The sequence below is a fragment of the Corythoichthys intestinalis genome, chromosome 5, assembly GCF_030265065.1.
Source record: "Corythoichthys intestinalis isolate RoL2023-P3 chromosome 5, ASM3026506v1, whole genome shotgun sequence".
NCBI classification, from domain to species: Eukaryota; Metazoa; Chordata; class Actinopteri; order Syngnathiformes; family Syngnathidae; genus Corythoichthys; species Corythoichthys intestinalis.
This window is the reverse complement of record NC_080399.1, coordinates 59009615-59021949: the sequence shown is the minus strand read 5'-3', so window position 1 is coordinate 59021949 and position 12335 is coordinate 59009615. Positions and strand designations below refer to the sequence as shown.

The 12335-nt window shown below is 40.0% G+C and overlaps 1 protein-coding gene across 1 annotated transcript in view; it reads right to left on the bottom strand.

Moving 5' to 3' along the window:
- smpd3 (sphingomyelin phosphodiesterase 3) overlaps nt 1-4863 on the bottom strand; it is a 108986-nt gene extending 104123 nt beyond the window's left edge. Inside the window, exon 1 of the mRNA XM_057836173.1 lies at nt 4667-4863. The gene's annotated coding sequence lies outside the window, so the exon portion shown is untranslated. The remainder of the gene's footprint in view (nt 1-4666) is intronic.
- Nucleotides 4864-12335: the final 7472 nt, after the last annotated feature.

Below are 12335 nucleotides of genomic sequence, written 5' to 3'. Positions count from 1 at the left end.
TTTGCGTTAACTGCGTCGGACAGTCGGCGTGCTGTGGTGCACAAGTTCTGAAATAAATGATTAAAAACCTGAAGAAGCTGGCGATTTCTTTGGCGATGTTACCACAATAATAATTGTCACCTTAACTTATAAAGACTTGCGAACGGAGGTCGGAGGAGGATCGTAGACATTGTAATGCTGTATTGTTGAGCTAGTTCACGGATGCGCATACCACGCTCATATTTTTCAATCATTTCCATCTTCTTTTCAATGGTAAGCGTCACCTTTTTTCACCACCTTCACTAACCTTCTTGAAACACATGTTGATTTCTCTCACAAAAAAATCCGCTGTGTGTCCGTCTTGCGGAAAAACAAACTGTGGCACTGTCATAAATAGTCTTATTTCTAGCATGTCGTCTGATAGGGGGAAAAAATGGAGAGTCAAACTTTACGTCGGATGTCAAAAAGATCGTTTGTCGAAGCGATCGTATGTTGAGGTACCGCTGTACTTTGATTTTGTATGAGTGATTGAACCACAAAAAAATAGTCTTAAATTAAACAAAACTGCTCTTTAAGTCTTCTTAGGCAGAGGGTTCACTTACTTATTATCCCCCTTTTGTCATTGATTGCATGCTATTCTCAATAAAATATGAAAACCTATAAATGTTTGGGTGGTTTCGCTCTCACTTTCGTGACTTATTGGATTGTCAAATTCTCATCACTTCCAGAAGAACGAGACTCACAAAACGGCCGCCCCAAGAGGCTCTGCCCGTCTCAGCCAGTCACTCTCACACGATACGTTAAGCAACAGCATGCAAAACACAATCGCCACATTAAAACCTGATTCTGTGTACCAAATACAACTGCTTAGCGCAGCACAAAAACATTTGGCCATGGATAATCATTTGTCATCTTGCCATTGTTGATTTTGAACAGCATCTGCACTGTACTTCCGCTTCTAAGGACCGTCACAGCCTAGAGCATCACAGACCGAGACCTGTGATCTTTGAGCGGACCAGAGTTCAGTTTTTGGTCCAAACTAGTTCGGATGCGTATTCACATTAGCGGACTAGCTGAGAAAAAAACATTTTGATCCGTTAAAAACGGGCCAAACAGTTCTAGTGTGAAAGCGCCTCATGTCGGGGGTCAGCAACCCGAGGCTCTAGAGCCGCATGCGGCTCTTTAGCACTGGCTAAAACCCCCTGGAGCTTTTTCAAAAACATTGGGGAAAAAGATGGGGGAGGGAACTATATATTTTTTATTTTGATATGGTTTCTATAGGAAGACAAAAAGACACTCTTCTAATTCATTATTATCGTAATGAAGTAAAACTTTGTAAAACAGAGTAGTCACATGGTGCATCATTCTCTATAGGGTGCACTGCAGGGAAAATAGACAAATGTTAGTATGAGTAATAATAATTTGATATTAAAACCCCTCTTAATGTTTTCATTTTAATAACTTTTGTAAGATTTTGAATAAAAAAAATAAACTAGTAGCTCGCCATTATTGTTGACATCACAGGGCCACGCTGCCGTACTTCACAGTCACTCTATCTATGTCAGCTAGTGCTTTAAATACACCACAAGGTTTTAATGGCACGTTTTACATATATAAGACATCAAGCCAATGAGTGCATTTGGTCCCTCGACTGATGTCGTATCTCCCTGTTTTTGTTTTATTTTTTTGTTACTGGGTCTATTGTGATTCACGTTCATTTGAGTGTTGTCTTCACAAGACTCCTGAAAATGGCTCCCAGCATCATAGTTTGTGTATTGTGACTAAATATTGCCATCCAGTGTATTTGTTGAGCTAAGGAGTTGCTAAAATGTTTAAATGTAGTTTGACCAAAGTCTACGTTTCATGTGTATTTTGCGCATCTATTTTGATTGTGAATGCCAGTTCTCTTTGCATTGTTGTGTTAACTGTGTGAGAATAGGGCCTCAGTAATACAGATTGAAGAACTTTTCTTCATGCTGACATTTTTTGAGAGATATGAGTATTAGTTTTGTAGTATTTTCACTATATGATACTTATGTGTGTTGTGAAACCGTTGCCAAAGCTTATGCCAATGAACAGCGCGGTCCGAGCCATTAATCTGAATGGCTGTGTCCACTCTCCTTTCTCTCTCACACTGTGGATTAAAGAGACTGCAGCGTCAGTCAAGGGAAAAAACTCACTCATTGGCTTGACCCCTAATTAATGTAAAACTCGCCATTGACACCTTGGGGCGTATTTAAATCAGTACCTTACATAATTAAAGAGTGACACGTTTTTTTTTTTAACAGGTGGAATGCTGGCAGCGTGGCCCTGTGACGTCATCGCCCTGTGACATCAACAACAATGGCGACCTACTAGTTAAAATAATTTTACAAATTGAATAAAAACGAAAACATCAAGAGGGGGTTCAATATCAAATTATAAGAGCTTGTACTAACATTTATCTTTTAGGAACTACAAGTCTTTCTATCCGTGGATCAAGGGCGTAGGTTTGGTCTAAACATTGGTAGGGACAATATAACAGCATAACCTGCATGTACACTTATTGCTGGGGACGGGACATTAATAAGACCAAACAGATTGGGTGACCGGGGGTCAGGGATACATTCCTCACAAATAGGAACCTAATTAATTGATAGGCTAAATGATCACTGCAAAATAAATCTGTATTGACTGATACTAACTTTCACATGTATTAGTTCAAGTGATACATCATTCGATTCGAACCTTTGTTTTCAAAAACTACTAAAGAAACATTTTGAAAGCTTCCAGAATAAATGTCTGGATTTTTGTTGTTGTTGTTTCGCAAATTTAAATTATATTAACATATATAAATAAAGAAATTAAATATAACTAAAAAAATATGTTATTAGGGAATACCAAAAATGATTAAAAATGGAACCTTCCATCAAGTAAAACACCACTGCTTTTGTCCACAAACACAACCAAACTGAACAAAAAAATGAAAGCTCCTTTGGGCTGCTTTAAATAAAATAAAAATGAAAATTGCGGAGAAGGGTATAAACCTCGGTTCACTCCATTTCTCAGTTTAATTAACGTTAACAATAGAAAACACATAGAGTGGAAGTAGAAATGAAAGTCTAAGTGTTACAGTTTTAATGTTTCACATTGAGAGTATGACTTACTCCCATTGTGATCATTCAACATATCTCGTTTATTATGACAAAGCAGCGAACAGGAAGGGGTTATGGGGGAACAGAAGAAAAACACAAGAAAACAAAGAAAGAAACAACAAGAAGAAATACATTGAACGCCTACACTAACAATATGTTGGTGTGATCGTCAGCTAGATGTATTTTCGGTTGACACCATGTGGGGGGCCTGTTGACAAGGGAAAGAAGGAGAAAGGGGTTAGGAAGTCTATAAGCTAAGTGATTGGGAGTTGTAGAGTGTACACAAATCAGCTCTGTGATCTAGAACCCAGTAATCATGTGAATCCCTTGTGAATGTAAGCCCGTTGGCAATCGACCCTACTCCGCCCCACCGCCAGTCCCGGCACCGGGACCCCCCACCCGATCGGACACTTCTCTCTAAGCAGCTTCCTACTCGAGTTTTGCAGGTTAGCAAATTCACACAGTTTAATGTTATGCTAACTCTGACGCAGGTTGGACTTTCAGTAGCAAAATTAGTGGTGTGTTCCCCACCTCCACAACATTGACGTCTTTTTACATTGCTTGCAGTGGTTGCTGTTGCTGGCCGAAAAAAAATATTCTAATATCCCTCGTCTTCAAAGGTGGCGGAGGAGGTGGCATGTTGTTGACATGTTGCATTTCTGTCTGGGCTGTGAGTGCGTGCGTGTGTGTGTGGGGGGGGGGCATGTCATCAGCCAATCAAATGTGTGTTTGACGGAAAAAAATGGCCTGGGACATTCAGTAAATGAAAATGGGTAAATGTCAGTCTGAATGTAATGAAGGTAATTCACTTAATAATGGTGGGGTAAATTCTCTCCTTACAACATATGGAAAGACAATCTATATGACCTATATTACTGAAGTCATTATATCACGCAAATAAGGTTGCTTAAAAGTTGGTGGGGGACAATTTGAGCATCCTGAAAAGTTGGTAGTGTTATGTCCCTACCTTCCCTATGCAAACCTACGCCCTTGCCGTGGATCCCTTTAATTTTTTGCGGCTCCAGGCATATTTGTATTTTTTGGGGGTCCAATATGGCTCTTTCAACATTTTGGGTTCCTGACACCTCCCCTATTTTAAAGACATCAGAAATCGTGGGACTAAAAGTATTTTCCATTCCATAATGTTAGGAGAAAAAAAAGATTTTATTCTTGATTCTGATATAATGTCACTATGGTTGAAATACAGCACAATTGAAATGCAATAGTTACCTTTTCAAATTTGTGTCCTCTAAAATGAAATTCATTCCATAACGAGTGAGGTGTGTGGGGGGGGGGGGTGACTGGAAGGGAGAGAGAGAGAGATGGATGGATGGATCATGCAAATATGAGTCAAATGTAGAAGTCCCGGCTGTTCCACGCTGAGCTTTAGGTGCGGCTGGAAGACCGCGCTGACAATAGACCCCTCGCAAAATGTCTTCTAACACACACTAATAAGACCGAGCTGACGAGAACGGAATCGTCCGTGGATGGCCACCGACAGCAAATCAAATGAGCAAACATAAATAGAGCACAGAATAGAGAAAATGACTTACGTTTTCGGGATCTCTCCTACAATTGCTCAAGGCAGGCAAGGTGTGCGCGTTCCTCGTGTGCTCTTGCATATGAAGCGGTCACTGAGTCCGTGGGATCGTGCAGGTTTGGCGAAGCAGGCGCTATGCAAAGATCGAGTGAGCCTCAAGACTGAGCAAAGGAGGAAAAACGACGAGCGTTTTCTGTTCAGTACCGCACGGCTTCGAACAGCTCCTAAATGACGTCACTGCCCATCCACGACGCCACGCCTACTCCCACATTGACAGTCCCAGGAAGACAACTTGAAACATGATCAGGATAAAAATGGCAGTTAGAAAGTTAACTATAATTCAAATGAAAAACAAAATGTCATAAAAGGTGTGAAGCTAATATTTAACATACTAAATATCACAGGTGGGTAGAGTAGCCAAAAAATTTTACTCAATTAAGAGTAGCGTTACTTCAAAATAATATTACTCAAGTAAAAGTAAAAGTAGTCGTCCAAAAAATTTACTCAAATACAAGTAAAAAACTATCCAGTGAAAAGAATACTCAAGTAATAAGTAAAATTATGAGTAACTGCTTCTGTTTTTGTTGGATTTTTTTTAACAACGGTATTTTTCTCCGAGCATAACGTGTTCTTTATGGACTCTTATTATAATGGTACTCTAAAATAACCCATTACATAACCACATTAAGCCAAAGAAATATAAATAATAAATCATTGAATACTGACGAAAGAAAACAAATTACACAAATGCAGCATTATTCATCCAAAGAGAATGACTGCCTTCTGATGGAGAAAATAGTTCATAGTTTTAATAGTGAAGAATTCCTTTATAATTACTATTATGACATGAAAAGGATCATATCTCCAGTTTTCCGTGGTCAATCGGTGCCGAATAAAAAATGGGAGTTTAAAAGCCGCGCTTTCGAGAAATGTTGAGGACAGTGCTCCATATCAAATACTTCATTTTTAAGGTGCTTTAAAGTGCCTATCCCCAAAAAGCATGTTTATTTCATATTTCACGCAGTATTTTATGCTGAATGAAATGGACCGCTTGGATGTGTATGGAAGCGATTAAAAATTTTTTAAAAATTTGAATCCCGCGCCATGAAAATGAATAACTTCCTGTTTTGAGGAGGCATGCGAATGTGACATAGCCCGGGCAGATGGACTGCAAATTCATCCGATTTTGCGGCTTTATTCATGAATTTTTTTGCATCACGCCAGCCTAATGTGCTGCAAAAGTTCCCGTTCACCCTCAGAGTATGGCCAAAACAAGTGTGGGATCACTGGACTTACGAGGACGTGAGTAAACATCGTATTTTGTATTATGTCAAATACTGGGATCATGGCACACGTTTTAATACGGAGGTGGCTTGCATTTTGTGGCTGACAATGCTCCTTGTACACCGAGAATGCCACTCGACCGACGATCGGCGGCTTGTCGCACACCAAACTTGGTCCTTCTGAGACCCCCAATTTAGCCAACTTTCAAAATTGTCCGATATGCACGTGTGATACATCATTGGAAAGCTTAAAATCTCAATTTTCTGGGGGAAGACAATTTTTGAACAGGAGGGCATTTTTAGAGAATTTTTTTTTTTTATAAACAGGAAAACCCTATCTGAAGGTGAGAGCACGCGAGAGCACTGAGGTACCTTGATACAGCACTCTGGGAACAGCCTATTCGCTCAGAAGTTTCTTTCTGTGTTTAGCCTCTTGCTTGAGGGTGTCAATGATGGCCTTCTGGACAGCAGTCAGGTTGGCAGTCTTGCCCATGATTGCTGTTCTGAGTAATGAACCAGGCTGGGAGTTTTTAAAAGCCTCAGGAATCTTTTGCAGGGGTTTTGAGTTAATTGAGATGATTAAAATTAGTAGCTTCTTTAGAGTACCTTTTCATGATATGCTATTTTTTTTTTGAGATAGGGATTTTTGTTTTTTCTTGACTTTTTTTCCCAAAAATCATCAATATTAAAACAATAAAAGTGTTGAACTACTTCAGTTGTGTGTAATGAATCCAAAATATATGAAAGTCTCATGTCTTTCAGTACATTACAGAAAATAATGAACTTTATCACAATATGCTATTTGTTTGAGAAGGACTAGTTATAGTAAGTTAATTTTATTGCTGACACTGCATTTCAGGGTCATCAACATGTTTTGCCCCTCCAACAAAAGTCAAACTCCGCCCATGGCGTATCCCCGCATCAGCAGCGGTGTTACACCTAACGTCCGCTGAATCTCCGCTTGGCAAAAACACTTTTCTAATCCACTTAATACTTGTTACAAACAGTAAACAAGCACATTTGTTGTTTTTACATTTCTGGTGCTGATTTGAAGGATGACAAGCATGCGTGCCATGCACTAGTTTAACTTGGGCTGCAATTACACTTTAAGCTAGAATTGGCAGTCGCAAGTTAAAAAAAAAAAACTCCATATTGTACCTTTAAAGGCAACGTATACATATTTTTTTTATAAATCTAAAGTTGAAATGTTCTTTTTTATCATCTAAAGTCTGACTGAGTATTTTCCCAAAACACAAGCTGTGTTGACAGTGCTTTTTGTCAAACGCCTCGCTTTGTAACACTACATCCTGGCTGAATAATTGACATACAAGTTGAACCAATCAAATAGGTCAATCAGATAAACCAGTCACGTGATAGCTTGGAGTTTCCACAACAACTAGTCTATCATATTATACTCACTGAAAAAGTCCTTTTATCAAAAAGTAAACATTTTATTCATGTTTTCATCTGTTTTTTTGTCAAATGGTAGGTATAACTCCAGCCAGTGCCGGTTTTAGCGGTGGGGCCGCAGGGGCACTGGCCCCACCACTAATTTGAATGGCTCCTGAAGTGCCCCTTTTCCCATTTTAGCACAAAGCATTGCAATCGGCTAACCCTTTTCTGAAGTGAGCGAATGAGATCATGTTGTTTCTGGACTCTAGGGGTGTCAAACGTGGCCCGCCAGGGGGTCCAATCCAGCCTCCTGGTGGGGTTGTTCTGCCTGACAGGCATGTTGTTGCATATTTATACTGAACATACAAAATCAGATGCTTTTGACATTAGCGCCATAAAACCATATATTTGTGTGATCAAGTGCGTGCACTACTGCACTTAGCTCACCTGTCCACGGAAACATTCGTTCATTCGCCTCCACCCAGTCAAAATGGAGCTGGATGTCTAGCATCGTCAATGGCAGCCAACACAAAAGCAGCATTAATATTTAAGAATAGAAAAGAATAATTCGCCGATTGCCATTCTTTGTGCTAAAATAGGAACAGGGGCACTTCAGGGGCCATTCAAATTAGAGGTGGGGCCAGTGCCCCTGTGGTCCCACCCCTAAAACCGCCACTGGAGGAGATGGTAACGCACCATTTGGTTGGTAATAGGTAATAGCAAATTATAATAATAACAGTTCATATAGCTCAAGGGTGTCAAATGTACGACCAGGAAGCGGAAGTGGCCTGCCAAGGAGTCCAATCCAGCCTACAGGGTACTGCCTGACAGGCACGTTGTAACTCCTTCATAGTGTACATGCAAAATTACATGCTTTTATTTTGAAATTTCCGCCGTAAAACCACCATTTTGTGTGATCGAGTGTGTGCACAACTGCACTTGGCTCACGTGTCCACAGTAACATTTGTTCATTCAACCCCTTCCTGTCAAAATAGATTGGATGTCTAGCACAGTCAATGGCAGCCAATGAGGAAGCAGCCTGGAATTGGCTGAAAAATTAGCAAAATCAGGAAATGATCCAAAAAAGCGGCAGTGTTTTGCCCAAAAAAAAAAACCACTGCATTTCCTTTGAAGCACACCTCCTTGAAGTTGGCCCCCTATCACACGCAAATTTATATAAAAAGAATGTCAATCGTTGCTACATTTATGCTGCTATCGTTTTTGAGATATTAACAATTCTTTTTAGGTCAATCTGAGATCAACCAGCCCCCCATTTTGAATGAAAATGGAAAAAAATTAGTGATGCACGATAATACATTTTTCAACCGATACCGATAACCGATAATTTCCTCCTCATTCCTACCGATAACCGATAATGTCAAGCCAATAATTCTATTAAAAGATTTATGTAAAATTTTAAACAAAAGAAAATATTACTGTGCAAAAATATAATTTATTGCTTTTTTTTTTCCAACATAAAATATGAACAAGTCGTCAATTCCAACATCTAAATAATGACATTGTCTGACATTGTGTAATGGTAAACTTTTGGCAACAATTACTTACAGAGTAAATACCTAAGTTGCACAAAAATGCCTTTAAAAGTAAGCCATTCCTAACATAACATTAATACACTGCAAAACACACTTCCTTAAAACTAGTCAGTTTTAAGTGTAAATCTATTGGAAATAAGTGAAATCATCTGCCAGCACTTCATGTGTATTTCTCTCAGATTTCTTGGAAGAAAAATAGCTAGCTGAAAATAATCTCAACAGCCTTATTTTAAGCAATACATTATTATACTTAATCCTTAAAAAAATTTGGAAGAAGAAAAGATTTTGAATATTTGTGGCTACAGAATATTATTGTTATTTCATTACAACAGGAATGTGCATATTTAAATTAATAAGTGTTAATAAGTGCCAATAAATTTAGATTATCTACTGTGACTGTAATTGAGCAGACAAATAAGTTAAATTAATTTGAAAAGTGATTGCTAATGTTATATGCTTTGTTGCACACTGTGAAAATGATTAACTCAAAAGAGCGAGATGTCATGTACCCATTCTGCAGCGCTTTGTTTACATTTGCGGCACTCACGAGTCGCGACATTCGCTTTACAGCAGCTAAACTGATAAACGGCAGTACTATTTGGATGCAGTTGGAGCTCGCATCTCCGTGCGTGTTGTTTTGTGCCTGAGTTTTGTTAAGCTGAAAATAAAGGCGGCATTACAAAGTCATCTGACCGCTCGTCATTTTACATACTGAATGTATTATTGACGGGCTGACTTCGTTTTCTCCATGTTTAAATTATCATCTAAACACTGTGCCGTCACGATAAGCTTGCTTACTGGACATCACTTTTCCAAATGTGGTGAAAATGTGATTAACATGTTTTTCATGAAGAATGGTGGTCGTATAAACTGCAGTATTTTTTTATCCAGGGCTTTGGCTCTCGGGTCATTTCGGTAAAAAAAAAAAATCGTGTCTCGTCTCGGCGGCGGCTACGTTCGTACCGGATAATCCGCCCGCACCGGCCGGTTTGCCGCGGCGTATTCGGGGCCTGGCTCTGCTCACACGCCGTGAGGGAACGCTCGAGAAACCGGGGTGTTCGCCGGAGGTCCTGAAGCCGGGGAACCGGGCTCTGCCCGCCCCGCCGATGGCGAGGCGGCGGCGGGCTGCCGGTGTTCTGACAAAATTTGCAACCCATCAAAAATTGCTACCTTGCGGGTTTTGCGCATGCGCGTAACGTTAAAAATGGCCGCGAATGCGGCAATTCCAAAGTAAACACTACAAACTTTCTTTAAAGAAAGGAATATTTACTTAAGTTTGATCATGTAAAGACATGTACAAATGTTCTCAAACACATCCTACCATGTTAGCTGCACACAGTAACTGCACTCCGCGCTCTCACTGTTAACAACTTTGCCGCGTCGTTAAGTATTAATTTACGCCATTTTCATGTTGCACATGTATGTTTATGATGTATCTAGTTTAGTTAGCACTTTGGATAACATTGAGAGTCCAATTGAATGTAAAAGAGGGCTTTTTCAGCGCCACAAAAGCTTTGGGAGCCAAATTTTATAAGGGAGCAAATTTTGACAGAACACCGGACCGGCCAGAGCGGCGGGCTCCGTCAGAAGACGGCTACTTGCCGACTATCGGTCTCCAGTCGTGCCGGTGTTTAGCCTTAGATGCGAGTTTACCACCTGCCTTGGGCTGCTTTCCCAAACAACCCGACTCTGAATCGTCACAAGCCCCTAGTTTAACTTAGTGTTTACAATAGCTTTAGCATTCCCGCTAGCAGCAGCAGCCTGGCATTCGTTCCAAAAATCTTTGTGATGCAATTTTAAATGGATGCTGGGTTAGTGATTTTGAATGAGGACGCTTTCTTTCGGCCTCTTGGAACTTCTGCGGTACATGTTTCGCAAATGGCGAGAGCGTCGTTTTTTTAGTAACAGCCGCCATAATATTCAACTATTTCTTGGCGTGTAACTCCGCCTCCTCAACCCCTCCTCCCTCAGGGGCTTCAGAGAGGGGAGGGGTTGAGGAGGCGGCGTGCTGAATTCTTCGGTTGTGCACATTTGGAGGCTAAATCAAGTATATAATTATCGGATTACATTATCGGTTGAATTTTTTATTATCTGGATTATCTGTGTGACGTCATAATTGCCATTATCGGCCGATAATTATCGGCCACCGATATTATCGTGTATCTTTAAAAAAAAAATGCTGCCAATCATTTGTGGTGTAAAAAAATGTGTCTGTCCTGCCATTGTTTTTGAGATGTTGAGATATTAATTTCGAGTGATAATGTCATGCAACCCCCCATTTGTGGTAAAATGGATCTAATTTGGTGCTATTTGTTTCTTCCGTTTTGGCTGTAAAATTTTCATTCCTGCTGCTATTGTTTTATAGATATCGAGATGTGATGACTTCACTCACAGCTTTTCCGTATCTAGCTCGTGCTGTTTGTTTGCTCCGTCAGCTGCGACAGAGGATATCAATTGACGTTATCACTCGAAATTAATCTCTCTACAAAACGATAGCAGCACAAACGAATGGCACCATTTTGGTTCCATTGAGCAATAAATGGGCTGCGTGACGTCATCACTCGTAATCAATATCTTTTTACAGCACAAGCGATTGACACCATTTTTAGGCATTTTTATTCAAAATGGGGGCTGGTTGACCGTAGATCTGACCTGTAAAAGAAATGTAAATATCTCAAAAACGATAGCAGAACAAACGAAACTGTTTACATCACAAACGATTAACATTTTTGTGTAGATTTGCTTCTGATGGAGGGCCAACTTTACAAAGGTCCAATCCAGAGTGTCGTAAAATCCCGTTCACTCAGTGGCCTGCAGATAGATTGAACGACATTTGTTTCTAGCAGCTGTGTGAAGGATGGATCGTGATGAGGTAATGAATCCAGTTGAGCCTAAAAAAATCATATAATGATGAAAGTGACGCATGTCGTGAAGCAGTCGGAACATTTGTGTTTTTTGTTTTTTTTGTGTGCCACCCTCCTCAAAGTTAATTAGTGCCGGTGAAAGCGATGAAGACCCCCTCAGGCCATAACAAAAGTGTCATTCAACTAGTCGTCAGTCGACATATCATCACAAATGTGATGAAAATCTTTTATAAAGACTGAAAAGTTCCCGTATGTTGCTTTAAAACTACATGGAAGTGATGCAAAATTAACTAATTGCCTACCATTGACAATGACAGACGTCCAATTCACTTATACTGGAAAGACTGGTCGTGAGTGCTCACACCGCCATAAATGGCAGCCAGTGAGTTAACTTATTCGGGAAAAAAATGAACTAGTCTGGGCCACATGAAATCTAATTGCGATAAATGTGGCCAACGAACCAAAATGAGTTTGACACCTCAGGTCAACACAATGACAATCTTCTGGTTTTTGATGACTAATTGTTTTGATTAGTATTGTAGTCGAAAAAAGTCTACCGATGATATTCTTGTGCTCACACTATCTGACCT